Raw genomic sequence first — 15,488 nt, 5'->3', positions numbered from 1 at the left:
CATAGCTTTCTCTTTTGTAACAGTATTGTGACTGACTTATCTGAAGAACAGTTTCAGGCTATGGCAGTGTTTCAGCGTAAGGAAATAGGCATCGCCACCACAGACAAAAGCTGTTTTCTAAATCTGGTTTGGCTTTTTTCCCCCCTCTCTGTAACTGATTAAAATGAGGTAAGCTTAGATTTTAGCAGTTCTACTTCATTGTAGTTAATTTTGTGTTTCCTTAGAAAGCACACTTTTCATAATCTTTAATATCACTCTATCAAATTATAGTCAAAGGACATATTTTACAGACAGGAGGGGTACCTGATGCAAATCCTCCCCATAAATAGGATGATGGAATATGTTGTAAAATGCACTATTATTTTAAGTACTTCAACCATTTTCCATTTTTTTTAATCATCTCTCAGAATGATACCTTTTAACAAACGTTGTTTAAACAGTCCAAACTCATGGTATTTCATGTCCTGTAGCAAGATGAACTGTAGCACAGGAAGATGGTGTTAACATCTTTCATCCTCAAAGACAATTTCTTCTGTTGAAACAAATACATCAAATCATATTATATATTGTTTATACAAACTGCTTTGCAGTGTGTTATGCTGCATGAAGTGGACCTGAGGTGTTTGGATTTTATCCTTGTTTTTGCTGCTACTGTTGATGAAATTTTAACCAAGTCATCCACACGCCTCAGTTTCCCAAAAGCTCTGTCATTTGGCTTTGCTACATTAATGCCTCTAAAATGTCTTGAAATAGTTGAGTAAAAGACTTTATGCACTACAAATTCTTAGTACTCTAAGCATTGAAAGGATGATACTTACTCATGACTGCTCAGTATTTTAACTACAATGTGTCTAAAAAACATAATCTCTCATAGATCAAATACCACTAAGGTTTTTTTCTTTTGAAAGAGGAGAACATAAATTTATCAATAAGTCAAAGGAGAAAAGAATGCTTTAGAAGGAAAGCGAGGGCATTTTGTCCGAGCTCAGTTGTTAAACTTCTAGGAGGTGAGCATTAGGGTGTTGACACTTAGAAAATTCTGAAAGGAAAATGAATTGTTTCATTTGTTGGTGTTTGTGTTGTTTCATTTGTTTATTGAAACCTACTGGATTCTTCAGAGTTTAAGGAGAACATCTGTCCTTGAGCACCAACTCACAGCCCTTTTGAGTGTGTGTTAGAGTATATCTTCAGTCATTTGACCCAAAGAAGCCAAAGTGGCACAGTCCTTTGCAGAAAGAAATCTCTGAGTCCCGGGAATATAGGTTGTGCTGAAGTAGAGAGAGATGGTCTCTCTCTCATTCTGCCAGTTGCACTGCAGCTTGCAAAAAATTTCTTGGAAAAATGGTGCTTTTTCAAAAAAGACTTGTTCTCATCCTTTTACACTTTCTATCTGTGCCTTCATTTACTCTTTCATGTGTTATGTTGCCTCTCTAAACACATTGCTTCCTCTCTCTCTTCTGCAGTGCTTTTCTGTCGCTGGTCTTCCCTGGTGAAGCAGTTGGGAGCTATGCTTGTATTAGCAGCTTTGAGACCGCTTCTCCTTAACTTCAGCTAAATTGTCCCTGCTTTTCAGTGAAGAGATTGGCTTGGGATATCTGCAAAACCAGCGAAGAGCAAGGTGGAGTCACTACTGTGTGAGATGCAGCCTCTCTGCACATCAGCAGTTTGCCAGCCACTTGGAAAAAATAATGTTTTGCAGTACTTAGAATCACAGACTCATTAAGGTTGGAAAAGACCTCTGGGATCATAAAGTCTGATAATCATCCCAACACCACCATGTCTCCTAAACCATGCCCTGAAGTGCCACATTGCTCTTCCAGAAAGTTTGCTTGTACCTCTGGATGCAAAACTGCTTGAGCTAGAAATGGTCACAGTCTTCACAGTTTGTCACATCTCTTGACTTAACTTAGGTTATTGTTAACTGCTGAGATCTTTGTTGGCTGATCCTTAGGCTCTTCACTGCTTTTACATCTTAACAAAAGATTAACAATCCTGGTTTTAAAAAAACAACACCCCCTCAACCCCGAAGATGTCGGCTGAGATTTGACTTGTACGACTGAGTCCTAAACTTCTCAAAAAGGAAATCACCTTCTTGCCCTTGACCTTTTACATCGACCTTTATAGCCCTTGTTGCACTATTTCCACTCTTTGATACTTTGAAAGTGTTTGCAAGGGTTGTAATTCCTCCTGCGTTAATGGTTTCTGTTTGCACCTGAATGAGTCTGTCTAAATGTGTGAACTTCTTCCCTTAACTCAGGTCTTTTTCCATAACTTAGGGGACTTCACCAAGGAATCTGACCCCTTGCACTACTGCCAGGATGGTTCTGAAAAGGTATCTGAACTAGATGGTAAAGCTTTAAGAAAGAAGCCATTTGTTTCTGCCAACCGTTTTCTGTTCTCTGTTTTACCATCTGCTGGAAATCAGCTTTGGCTTCCTAGCCTTGTATGTTTCCAATTCCACCCCCCCCCCCCCCCCCCCCCCCGAAATATTTGGAGAATCTGGTCAAAGAAACGCATGAAAAGGGGAAAAAATATTGGAGTTGTGTATAGTCAGTATATAACTGTTATAAACTGAGTCATGGCGAGATAGAAGAAGCTGCCATTTCCTCTGTAAATAATACGACAGTGGTTTATCTTGGTTAATAAGAAAGAATATATAGTTAAATGAAGATGATATTTCTCTTGAATATTGTTTATTTGTGTGTATATAGTCTCAAACAAATATTAGCTTTAAGATTACTTGATTTCATGTGGCCATTTCCTGGGAAAAGGAGCACTGTAACCTTTAAGAAAGAAAATGTATACAGTCGAGATATTTTGCAGCCTCTCTCAGTATCACTTAAGAAACGTGGTTAGCAGATTCCTCTGTCAATAAACTATTATGCCACCAGGTTGCAACAAAGATGGAACAGGGGAAAAAGACAAGGAGATTAAGGTGGCCAGGGGTATTAGTCATACAGCCTTCTACTCTATTCTTGTCTATGATTGTGTTCTGTGGGACTATTAGTCAACTGAATCAGCAGTAAAATGATGACTAGCGTGGTGACTGGACAAGTGCGAGGCAGTTTCATTGAAAGGTAAGTGGTGATAATGTACGTTTTTATGTGGTGTTCTTCATGCAGAGGCTCCTATTGTGTTTTCAGAGACTGCACTTCAGAGAGTTCCCTACGATCTTATATAGACAATTAAAAATGTAATTTAGAAAATGGACTACTGAAAAAGAAAATAGTTAACATGTAAAAGCACAATGAGGAAAAGAAATATCTCTGGTAAATAGATAAAGGGAGGGAGAGGTAGGGAATGTTTCGTCAGAGAGATAGAAAAAGCATTCTTAAAAGTCAGTCGGAAGATGACTAACATAGGAAGAATAAGAGTGAGTAACAGCAATTGAGGACAGTAACAGCAATGTGGAAAGAAGGCTAGCGGAGATGACCAGGAGGGAGTGTGGGATTTTCTCCTAACTCTGGGTTTGAGTAATTATTTTTTTGGACCAATTAATCTTGTACGCAGTGGGTACACAAGAAACTTTCCCAACTCAGCTCAGAGATGACATTTCATAGCCAGTTGTGTCCTGCCTAGATGCCTGTCACCCAGACTCTTAAGGTTTTTCCATTTAGGGGTGAATCCTAACAATCTTCCAGGCTTCTAAATGGCCTTTTGAAAGGCCATTGAAAATCACTTTCAATTTCTGCTCTGCTCTCCTTACACAGATGTCAAAATAATTTTTGTGCAAATAGGATAATTAAATGATCAGAGCTACAGTGGTCTCACTTATGAAAAGTACCCTGGAGAAGACAGAGAAAATCTGATGAGCTGTGCAGGGGGGTTCTGCACTAAAGAGAAACACATACTGAGCTGCTAAAAATGGTGTCTTAAATGGCTAATCAGAGGTCTTAACTCTGTGAGTTGGAGAGGAGAATCTATAAAGAAGCAGCAAACTATTTGTGTCCTCTCGGGATTCCCTGATTTTACCTGCAAATGGCACATGTGTTACCTCCAGGCAGTAACATTCGGAGATGGTATCCTTTATCCCAGAAGGGATTTCCCCAGTGCAGGTTCCTTGGGTGATGCTGTGACTTTGTGTCTGCTGTCTAGAGACGGTAGCCAAATGGCCCAAGGTGGTATCAGACAATGAAGCTTTCTATGTAAACTTAGGAATTTAGTTTTAGAATTCAGCTGAATTTAATAGAAAAACCCTAAATTTAAATTTAATTTCTCTAGTTACTTGCTCTGTGATGGGTGAAGCCACCTTTATTAGCTGTCCCCTCCATTTCAGCCGTTACCAGTGGTTTTGTTACTCATTTGTTATGTGTTCATTTATGGAAGGGTAAAAGTGTGACAGTTTAAAAATTCATAAGTGTTAAGACCTAAAATGTACTTGTTGCTTTTCACCTTCAGAGTACGTGTTATGCTTCTTCAGTAGAATTAGAGGTGTGATTTTTCATGGGTGTACATCCATGACCTTAAGAAGTCAGGAGGACTTGTAGACAGAAGGAAAAATAAAGCTTGGACCAGGAGAAGAAGAAATGAAGGGAAATGCAGAGAGGTTTTGTAGTTGTTAAGTCACTATCAGTACCTCAGCAATAAAGTAGAAAGGATTAACTTGGGGTAAAATGGAAGGGGGAAACTTAGGAGGAAAACGATGTTACTCACTAAATTCTAAGGCTTTAGAGAGCAGTTTAAGATTTCTTAGTGCATTTTGAACAGCAAAAAGAGGTCAGATCTTTCTGGCCAGAGCTGGTGAGAAGTATTCTGTGTCTAGTGTGCGAGAACTATTTAACACGTACTATAAAGTTTATAGAATAGAACTAGGGCATCAGGGCAGTGGAGTTGTATTCCCTGCTACTGACATACAGTGTAACCTTGAATGATTCTTGCTGCCTTCAGTGCCTGAATCTCTTAGCAGAAAACAAACGGGAATTAGAGCATTTGTCTTCCACAAAGCGTTGTCATGAGAATTGGCTCATAAATGTTTGAGAACTACAGCAGCAAGAAGCAACTGGTATGATACATGATGCATAAACTTTGTGCTGTTAGAGAAAGATTTCAGGGGAGTATAATAAGCTCAATTAGACTTAACAGCTATACCTCAGCAAGGTGGTGTTGAGACATCTCACACACCTGTGGAGACATTACATTTTCCCTAAGAAACCTCAGGTGAGCGTGTTATTCAAGGAGGGAGTTCTTTAGGGAGTGGTGGAAGTGTGAGATAAGTTTTAGGATGCTGTTTTTCAAGAACAAGGTACACTGGAGGAATCTGAAACCTTTGCCTACTTCAGCTGGTGAGAAGAGAGCTATCCTGAGGAGGGAGAGAGAGAATTTTCTTGAGGGAAATTATGGACAGGGAGGTATCAGGGGCAAGCCCTGGTTTCTGATGGTAGATGCTACTTGAAAAGGAACCTTACTAGGGATGCTGCTTTAGGAGGTTCCCCAAAGAAAGTTTGGATGATTTGTGCCAGAGGAAAGCTTGCTAGGCCTCAGTGCCCCTTAGTTCAAGGCAACAGTGTGCATTTCCCTGTCTTACCCTGTTGGGAAAAGCTAGTGGCAAATAGTTTTCTCAATTGCCCTGAATTTGCAGGACCTTGTTCTAGATGGATACTGAAGTTTCTGCTTCCAGATTTTTATGTGAGTGTATTAATGCTAAAGGAATAAAGCAGGCTTTTACCTTGCTGATTTGGCTGCAGACTGTGTATTTGCATTTCTGTGCGTGTTAATTGAACAGAAAATTAATTCTCACTGTTGATACAGTTAGATGTGTCATGTTCCTGCTAGACATGCTACTGAGGTGCAAGTCCTTGATGGCTTCTGTACTTCTGTGGCGTGGTGTAGAGGCCAGGGATATGAGCTCAGCTTTAGACGCTAAACACCTTCCTTCTCCATTGAAGATAAACAGCAGCTTCCTCTTCAATCCCCAATACTGCAGCACGTCGATGTCAGCTGACTCGCTCACTAGCATCAGAAACAAAACCGACTTCAGGGTTTTTTTTTAATTTTTTTCAGAGATGAAAAGAGTTTTGCCTAAAGTTGGCACCTGTGCAGAGATGGGAAAATTGTGCGATGTTTTCTTCTCTATTTCTGTAGCACAACTATTTATGGCTTTCTCTGTCGTGACCCTGAGGAATTTCTTTTTTGGAAATGCACTTGGAAATTGTTCCAAAATCTTTTGATGAACATAAGGATTTGGCAGGAGTTACCTATGTTCTGAAACGTTCAGACACAGTCACTTCTAGAACAGCATCTCTCCTTAGAGTAACTGCTTTGCAGAACTGTCCTCTTCTGCTGTTTTTTTCTACTCTCTTTGGAAGATCCTTTAAATTTAGAAGACTCCAAATAGTTTTTAAGCTTGAATTTACTTTGAAAAAAACCTATACCTGTTGGAGTATTTCATTGCATTATTACTAACTAGAACTCAATGCACATTGTTATTGCACTTTTACATTGCCATAAAAATCATTAAACCTCTACAGAATCACTCAACTGTACCCTAATAGAAAAAACTCAGCAGCCGTACATATAAAATTAATATATTGCCAATGAGGTAGGAGTGGAACTGGGGGGTTATGGTTTTATTTTACTTTTGTACCTGTTTTCAGTCCAAAGCTACTAAAACAAAACATATGCAGAAGTTAAGGATGTAGAAGTTCACTCCTAGGGCCTTATGCAGTTAAGCCCTCCTTTCTTTGTATGGAGCAGACCTGTCCCAGCTGTGCTTCTGCTGAGTGTATTTTTGTCTCCAAATAGCCTACCCTTTGCACTCGTGCAGCAGGGTCACGTTTCCTCAGACTCTGTGCATATAGCTTAATTTAAACATGTGGTATGGGTTCATGGATGCTTTTGTAAAATTAATGGCAGAGTAAAGAGGATTAGGGTTCTAGGTATTATTTGTTATGGGTGGTTCGGCTTGATTAGTATTTCCTGTCCAGAAAAGTCAAATCAGTCTTAACTAAAACAATCATTAAATTAGTCGCTAAAGTTAATATATCCCCTTACAAGCAGTTATTTCTGCTAAGTTTAGGGCTGTTAGTTCTGTGGACATTTATTGCTTTTATTCAGAAAAGATATATTGAAAGATTTATTGTGGTAATCAACAGTAGTCTTGAAAACAAATCTTCCAGTTTTGAAGCACTGGTCTATAGTAAATACTTACTTCCTCTTACAGGAAAATAATCTTATAATTTTGACCTGTACAGTATTAAGTAGTTATTTAAGTGGTGGGGTTTTTTTCCGTAATTACTTCCTCTAGTTACACTGTGAAGGATTTATTGGTTTGTATACCAATTAGGGCAGATAAGAAACCTCTGGTTGGGTAGTTCACTTCCAGTCAAGAGGCATATAAAACCTGCTGATTCCTTGCCTCTTCTAGTAGTTCTATTTATTTTTCTGTTCAGAGGCATAGACATATAATTTGGTAAGAACTGCTGTAAATAATATATCAGGCATAGAAATGCAATCTAGGGTTTTAAACGATAGGTCTCTTTTTTAATCTGGAAATTTTATTTGGAAAGGGTTAAAAATATTTATGTTGAGGATTTCTAGACTGCTTTGCCTAAATCCTGGTTAAAAAGTTGTGCTCTTGCAGTGTGGTGGATGATCTTGAAGTATTCTGGTTCTGTCACTTCGCTTCCATGGCATACATCTGTGACAGTGCCTGTGCATATCTGTTTGCGTACTTGGCACATACTGATGCCTCTGGTGAGGCAGTCAGGCACTTGAAAGAGGGTAATTGCTTTTGCAGCAAGGGCTCATTACGATCTTTCCTCTTAGACATGGCAAGTGATTATTCTGAAATATTTTTTGTCCAAAAGTCTGATACTCCATATTCGTTCCAAGCAATGAAACTTGCGACTGGTTTCTATTGTTCCCGTTTTTATGACCCTTTGGGGACTTTTACTATTTTTATTTTTGAAGGTGTTGTCACGGGGCAAGTGATATTTACCCAACATTCTAAGAAGAGCTTTTTTGCATCTTGAGAAATGAAAAGAGGCCAGACGTGCAAAATATTAACTGAAACTTGTGCCTCCTCCTGCTGTTTTAGGTCTTTCTTTTTTTCCCTTGTTAAAACACACACAAAGGATTGGAATTCTGTAGGGCTTTTTTTGTGAGAGGGTGTGTTTCTTTCCTTCTCCAGTTGTTGATTTTTGCATAGTAACCTATTGAAGCCAACATAAAAAAATGAAGCAGAAGTCTTAATATGGCAGAAGTATCTTTGAAATATTATTTTTCTACAGAAAAATGGCACAATATGATGTTTTTTTCCACTTCTATCCCCTAATCACTCAAGAAATATACTTTTTTAAAAAGGTGATCTTCCTTTTTATTGCCAATCATCTGACATGGATCTAAAACTTGAAAAATAACCTGAGTCCTTCTCTTTTCCCTCAGCGTCACCACCGGTAAAGGTTCTGGGAGTAGGGCCATAGACCTTCTTTGCAGGTGTGATGCCAGGAGCACCCCTGGGAAGTTCTCCCTTCTGGGCTCTGGCATTAGCAAATGGCTGGAACTTCAAGAACCAAGTGTTTGATCAGGGAATTCAGCTTGTGTGCCTGGGTATGTTAATTCTGCAGTATGTGAAGCAGGAAAGCACAGTGGAAATCTATTGTTGTCTATTAAGTAAGCTTTTTGCACTTAAAATTACACTTGGAGAAGACCTCTTGAATAGAAAGCTGTTATTATAATTGATTTCTTTTTTGAGTAGACTTGTTCTTTAAATAGGAAGTGAAATTTTGTTCCAACATCACTGAAAATGCAGTAGAGTACATTACAGGATTTTGTTATGTATGTGGGAAAATCAGCATAGTAAATGTAATAAATTATGCATATCTTAAGGGAAATTCGGAGACAGAAGTTACAGAATTCATTTGGTAAAAGTGAGATATTGCAGTTGCTTTTTCTGGGGCGCTGTAGCTTACAACAGGCATGGCTCCTAATCAGCTTGTGTGCATTCTGAAGCTACAATCCTCTGCACATCAAAATTATCCCATTGAGTGATAGAAAGGTAAGAAAATGAGGGAACTAGAATCTCTGTAGAAGGTTAGAGTAGAAATTCCTTGCACTGTTCACTTGTGGCTTGCGGGTTCAGCTGCGCTTTTCCTGGTCACTACAACCTGAAAAGAGCCAATTCTCTTCAAATATCAGAAGAGAAAAACCATGAAGCTGGTATTTCAGACACCTTTTGGCAGTGAGGAGGATGAAAGAGACAAAACAGTAGACTTACCACTGCTTTCCTACTCAAGGTGGAATTCCCTTTGTGCCTGTTAGGGTTTTCGGTGAGTACCGAGGTAACACTGCATTGCTGGAAATGGCGCTTGGAGACGATGCTCAAATGCACGGTGCTTGGAAGAAGGCTCCCACCCCCATTTCTGTTCTCTCCCCCTCCTGTGCCCCCGACCTAGTGGGAGAGGTTCCAGTCACATGCTCTCAGCAAGGACATCCATTAAATGTGAAGTGAATATGTACAGAAATTGTCTGACCAAGTCGTTTATTTGATTTCTTATGACACCTAAGGGCAGTTAACGTGCCGTCTGATCTGGGGGTGATGGGTGCTGGCCTCAAGTAATAGGTAATGAACATCTTGAATTATGCTTTAATAAGCATCACATTTCAATGTATATATAATATAATACCTTGGAGGGGGGGTTGTTGAGTCTTGAGATGGAGCTTTAATCCCATCGATGAAGACCCAGAGAGCTGTGCTGCCTGAGCGGAGAGGCTTAGCTCCGTTGCCTCAGACTTGCCGTGGCGTGGCCTCGTCTCTCTCAGGAGGTTTAATACTGTGTACATTTTACTGCTTGTCTTATAGGAATTTAAATTACCTATTCCGTAATGAAACCCCAAACAGCTGATGCAGTCTGTGGATTTAACAACTTTTTTTAGTGTTACGCAGTAGGCTGCCGGCTACTCTTCGGGTGTGTCTGGGATATCTTTCTGCTTGCTGGTACTCTGTGGAACAAGGCAAAGAAAACAGGCTGTGAACCCTCAGCTCTGTGAAATACCCCTTTTTGCTTGGTCTTTGTAGGGGATTCACGGTTGCACATGGAAGTAATTAAAATTTCAGTGTAAATCAAGGTGTGGTGGAACAGAGCATTTTCGCGGCGATGATACACCCGGCGTGCCGTGCGGGTGCTGGGCACCCCTCGAGGGATTTCCTTTGGAATGGTTTTACTGAGGTGAGATGTGGCTCAAGGAAGGTTGAAAGCAGGCTGGAAATCTGGGCAGTGAAATGGGGTGAGGGGGTAACAAGCCAGAGAATTTGAGGTTGAGAAGAAGTACGAAGCTAGATATGCATCTGTTTTGTGAATGTTGGAGGGCAGGATCCCCGTTCCCTGTTGCTACCAGGGCATGGCAGAGTCTGTCGATAGAATCTGCGGGCTGCGTTTTGTCTATGAACAAAAGGTGAAACCTTCCTGCTCGGGGAGTGGTGTTTGTATCGGCGAAGGCACATGATGTGTGTGAGCATCCAAACTCCAGAAATCATTTGAGAGGAGAGCTGCCTCGCTTCCCTGGCCCTCTCGAGGCTGTTTGTGTGTTCAGTGAGGAGCCTGAGATGCAGTGTGTTGCCCTTCTTTGCCAACAGTAAAATCATTAGAAGTCTTAGAAAATAATTTTGAAGGAATAGTTTTTAATTTCTAAAGGCTTTGTAAAACATTCTTTTTCTTAAATAGGAATAGTCCAGATCTTGGCTAACACAGCAGCATTTCCTAGTTGGGCAAGTTTTGGGCTGTGAGGAGAAGAAAACATCTTAATGTATTGCTGTGTGTTTGCTTAGCACTCCTCCCTTAGGCAGCATATGGATTTGTTTTTGTTTCTAACCCGTGTGCTTATTTTGCTTTGTCTGGCTGATCCTGTGAAGCTGGAATCCTCAGCAGCCCTGGCTCGGTGTTTTATTTCTGCTATCTGGGAGACACTGGCTGATTTTCCTGATTTTCTTTCTTTTTTTCCCTTCCCCCCACCCCCATGTGCAAAAATAAGAAGTGGAAATTTTTATCTGTTAAAGCTACAACAACAAGGTGCAGTGCCCGGTCCCTAGGTCTGGTTTGGCAGAATCCTCAAGCTTTCTGAGTCACAGCCTAATTTGAGCCAGATCAATGAAGGGATTATTAAATAACTGAGCTCTTCCATTTGAGAAGCTTCGCCTCTGAGGCACTTGTTATTTTCACCTCTGACTTGGGCAGCACTAAAACAATCAATATTGACTCAAAAAATATAGGCAGTGAGAAAATATTTCTCTTTTGGGGGATAACTGCAAAATGATCTCACTATTGTGATGCCTTGTTAGTGAGCAGGTAGAACATTCCCTATATTCCCTTTATTTGTGCAGATCCTCTTGCACTAAGTGTGGATGAAAGTTTTAGCTCTGACTTTTTCCTGTCATTTTAGATCATTTAATCTCTCCGTTCCTCTCTCTTACAGCTCTCTTTCTCCCAGTAGTTACCACCTTCTTCCAAGTGTCCTACCAGTGCGAACCCCACCCCACTTGCTGGAGGACCCGGTTCTAAGCATGAGAAGAAATTCCGCCCTGAACGCTTCTTGTCCTTGACTTCTCCCTTCAGACCCACATGTCAGTAGCATATTGTACGAACCAGCGTCACTGACAACAGCTCCTGCTGCTTGGGGACCTCCGCTAGGCTCTAACGGGTGCTTGAGATGAGAAGTTGTGCTTCCAGTTAAGTCTTCCAAGTACTTTGCATGTGATTGGTTACCTAAATGAGTGAGATGCTTTTATTTTATTATTTAATAATTGATCATGGATTTTCCATATTTTTTAACAGTCTTAACAGGGTTTTTTTCTGAGAAAGAAATCATTAGTGTCTCTCAAGCTTTCCCTGAAGATGCTGCAGTCTGTTGTAATACTTCTAAAACTTCACATTACATCCTATTTAATCAATTGTTTTAATGAGAAGGTGTGCAGTATATTTCTTGTCTACCTTTTCCTTCCTCTATTTTGACTGAAACTTCAAAAGTTCATTACCAGACAATAAAAAGTAATAAACAAGGAATTGAAAAATTCAGACTACGTCACCTAGTCTTGAAGGTGGACTGAAAGGTTCACACTGAATGGCTCAAACTTCTTTTGTTCTTCAAAACAATGGGTACTGCTATAATTTAGTTATTTTGTAATTTTATTACTGATGATGGTAATACTGAAGTAGCAAATCTTGCAATAGTGTCACTAGATCTTCCAGACTTGGAAGAAGTTTGTGCTGTCAGTATCTCCAGAGGTATAACATCATATGCTTCTGGTCTTTCCCCTTACACCCTCCTAAAACCACTTAGTGTTGTTACATTCAACCACACATTCTGCTCTGTACTTTGCTCCAAATAATATAATAATATTTCTGTCTTCCTTAAATCTGCACCTTCAGTTTACTGTTTCTTTCGCTCTGATTCCGGCCTTCCGAACAACATGTGAAGAGTACAACAGAGACAGTCAGTTGAGGTACAGGTTTTGAGCTGGTTTGGAGATTTTTTTAAGTAGATGGAGGTAGAGTTCCATGTGAAATGGGAATCTTACCAAGTTGCTGTTTTCTGAAGAACTGAATCTCTTTCTGTGCACAGATGCTCTCTCCCGCTCCGCGAAGCAGCCACGTTGGGGCAGAGCTGAGCAGGCAAGGGTAAGGTAGAACTCCAGCTGGTTGTTTCGTTTTTGGATGGTTTCTTTAACCTGTTGTTCTGTCAATTGCGTTTACGAGGTGACCTCAGTAGCTGTTTTTATAGAGACGGCAAACTCCTGCTCAGGGGTGGGAGCGAACAAAAGCCTGCGTGGGAGTGACAGCAGCTTGTCAAAGCGGTGCTGTCACGGGAGAAGTACTTGTGTCCATAAACTTCATTGCATGACACCACAGCCAGCTTCTGCTACCGGAGGTCGTGAGTGCACGGCAGTTCCTTGCCAAGTCGTTACTACGTGGAGAAATTCCTTATGGATACCTAGTGCCAGCGGGAATACATGTTTTTAAAAGCAATTATAGAGTAATATCCAGGAGTGTATTTGGGGATCTATGCCATTTATATTTTTATTTTTGTTGATGATGTTGTATTTTTCAGATTGGTAGGTGTTTCAGAGTGTAGGTGTTAAGTTACCAGCCAACACCAGAATATTTGTTTTTACGCTGGTAAAATCCTTCTTCCTTAAGTGGTTTTTTTTTTTTTATTAGTCACTGGTAACTTGACTGAATTTTTTTTTTTTCCTAGCAGTGATTTCATTGTTTTTTTGCCTTTAACTCCAAAACAAAACTAAAAGCACAGCTGTTTCTGAAAGCTCTGGTTAAACTCGATCGGCTCAAAGAAAACGAGGTGGCAAAGGCTTAGTGTTGCGGAAGTTATTCAACATGGATGCAAAACCAGGACTATCTAGTTAAGTAAGAGGGAAGCAGAAAGCATCGTTTCTGCCCGGGCGCTGCATTGTCGCTCCCTGTGTTCCTGTACAGGCTGCTGGGTGTTTGGAAGTACAAACTGTCCCGAAAGAGCACGTTCTGCTTTCTGCAGTGCAGACGCAGAGAGGCCTGTACACACGCTGCCTGCCTTGGCAAAGCACCTCCTGATCGCTGCTGAAATAGCTTTTGGCTGACATCTTCCTTCTGAATTTGTCAAAAGATTCTTCTATGTACTGAAAGTCAAAACAAAAGTAAGAGGAGAAAAATCCTCATGCAAGCAGCATTGGTTTTCAGTCTCCTGATGGACAGAGGCACTCCACAAGGGTCTGCAACAGTTTAATGTTTCTGCTCTGGGGTGTATTTTCAGGATAGGGCTGAATGACCTGTGCCTTTACATTGTGTTCGCGCTAAAAAGAAAAGCAAGTGCTTAATGAGTCTAGCAGGTAATTGAGCCATACAGTTGACAATTAAAAATTCTAATATTGGAAGCATTTAATCTCTGAGTGCAAGGATCTAAAATTACTGGTGTGTGTGTTTGGAGTCTCTGGTAGTGGGGACAAGTAAGAATGTTAGGGAAACACTCATGAGCTGTCCGCATTAATACAGTGCAGTAAAGGTATCGCAATTTCCTTTGCACAAGGTCCTTTGCAATCATGACAATTAACTTCACTGTGCTGTCGATCCGGTCCTTAAGCATCACTTTGGCTTGGGTAGGTGGTACTGCTTTTCCAAAAATAATGCAGTATTTATTTAAAAACGTTGCAAGACTGTGGCTTTGGGGTGTCTCGGTAAATACAACTCTTTTTTGTCCAATGCTTGGGGAAATTAATGGCTTAATTAACTGCACCCGTTACACCAGCCATGCTGTTCTTATTCAGAAGCGTGTTGCATTATGTATGCCATAACAGCACTAGTACCGGCTATTTTGCGACCCTGTTTAGCAAACTAGTGCAGCTAGTGCCAGTCCCATTTTGCAGCCTTAACTAGCCACTTTGGGCTTGCAAGTGGTCGTGAAAATCAACACGAGTCAAAGCACACTTCTTGACTTAAAGCTGCCTGACTTCAAATGGCCAAAAAGATAACAGGCCTGTTTACTTTGGATGTAAGCAGAAAGTAGTTAATTTCCACAGATTATACATCTCAGCAGATATAATAGTGTGCTAAGCTTAGTGTAAGGGCTTTTTTAAAATGCCAAATTATAATTGGAAGAGTGTCAGAAAATTTTTGGATGGTCATAATCAATGTATTCTGTTATCTCTGTAGTTTCACTGCAAGTACTGTGTTTGCCTTGGTCTGTTGCAAGTTGACAGTAGTGGCGCTGGTGTTCACCATTTGTGATACTTCCTTGTTTCTCCCTTCCTTTACATTGTCTGATATACTTAAGTCTCCCCGGAGAGTTTGTGACAAAGATTTTTTACTTGTTTTTTTTGTGAATACTCACGAAGTTGCCGGGAGCCTTCATACCTATGCTTCTACAAACCAAGAAGCTTCTATTTCTTTCCATCTCTAGGAAACCTTGAGACGGAACTTATTCATTTAAAAAAAAACCCCACTACCCCGGTGATTGTAGCTACTTAAGTTACACTGGTTTGTTCCTGTATTAGTAATGTCCAATAGACATAGCTTTTCTATGCAGATAAAAAAAATCAGAGAGGCTTGAGCTGTCGTTAGCACTGCTTCTTAGTTGCATCTAGAAAATGTGTGACGCATGCCTTCCTCTTAATATGATTCTGATTTTAGTTCTTAATACGTTACTTAAATGAAGATAACTCTCTGCAGCTAAATAAGATATTCCATAAGCTGGTGTCTAATTCTTTGACGGAGCTCTGCTCTGTAGTAGAAGGGCAGTGAAACTTCAGTGTTGGATTTCAGCTGCTGAGAACTGGAGTCTCTCCAATCTATTACTACTTGCAGTTATATAAGTTCTGACGAGCTGCGCTTGCTTACGTATAAAACTCTTCCTTCTAGCAAAGCGATTTAGAGTTCTGCAGGCTGACAAAATCTCCTTTCTCAATAACAGTAAATATTCACGTTAACTGTAAGTGTTCTTTGTAGCGTACAGCAATAAAAAGAACAGCCTGGCTTCCAGCTTGCTAAAGGGCACCGAGAGGAAAGGAA

The sequence above is a fragment of the Phalacrocorax carbo genome, chromosome 13, assembly GCF_963921805.1.
Source record: "Phalacrocorax carbo chromosome 13, bPhaCar2.1, whole genome shotgun sequence".
NCBI lineage: Eukaryota > Metazoa > Chordata > Aves > Suliformes > Phalacrocoracidae > Phalacrocorax > Phalacrocorax carbo.
The sequence above is the reverse complement of the archived record's forward strand: the minus strand, read 5'-3'. Positions refer to the sequence as shown.